Source organism: Diachasma alloeum, unplaced genomic scaffold (genome assembly GCF_001412515.2).
Source record: "Diachasma alloeum isolate Michigan unplaced genomic scaffold, Dall2.0 Dall_scaffold_00210, whole genome shotgun sequence".
Classification (NCBI taxonomy): Eukaryota; Metazoa; Arthropoda; class Insecta; order Hymenoptera; family Braconidae; genus Diachasma; species Diachasma alloeum.
In genome coordinates this window covers 2,442,465-2,443,169 of record NW_021680375.1, presented here as the reverse complement: position 1 = coordinate 2,443,169, position 705 = coordinate 2,442,465, and the positions used below count along the sequence as shown (strand labels likewise).

The 705-nt window shown below is 41.7% G+C and overlaps 1 non-coding gene across 1 annotated transcript; it reads left to right on the top strand.

Moving 5' to 3' along the window:
- The first annotated feature begins 218 nt into the window (after window positions 1-218).
- On the top strand, window positions 219-291 carry Trnav-uac. The gene has a single exon. It is a non-coding gene; the product is annotated as a tRNA-Val (tRNA).
- The last annotated feature ends 414 nt before the right edge of the window (window positions 292-705 follow it).

Genomic DNA, 705 nt, shown 5'->3' with positions numbered 1-705 from the left:
TTGCCAATTCTGCCAACAATCGGTAGGTAATCAGTAAAGAAGATTCCTACATTACCAAGTCAGTAAATCAATAAAAAAAATCATCTTCCAATTTTGTTAATACAAAATCACTCATCCTAACATACCGAAAGGCACGCTACATGGTCAAATCGTAAATTTTGATGATTTCTATCAATGATCAAGAACAAAACCAGTTCCTATCAAACATAAAAGCATGTGGTTCCGTGGTGTAGCGGTTATCACGTCTGCTTTACACGCAGAAGGTCGCCAGTTCGATCCCGGCCGGAACCATGTTTTTTGTATTTTTTCCTCAGCAATTAATATGTTTATCTCTGTGATAATTGAATAATGAAATAGTATACTCCAGGTGCGCCTACCACAGAAGCCCAATCAATCAATCAAGTCTGATATTCCCAAGGAAAAGCGACAGGAGAACAGGGTATGAGCATACTCTAGATAGAATGTCGTAGCAACTTCTTTTCCATTCTTCCCGCATTTGCTGTTCTCTTTCTCTCTCATGCCATCTGGTCCTCCACCTGCGCCCGACTTGACTACCGAGCGTTTAGCTCTGTTGATCGCTTCAAAACCAGCTACCATCACTAGCCGGTTCTTGATTCTTTTGCGGCGGTCATCGACATTGTCCTTCGTTACGATTCATTTGATAAAGACCTCTTGGGCCGTTGGCAACAGAATTCTCCTCCCTAT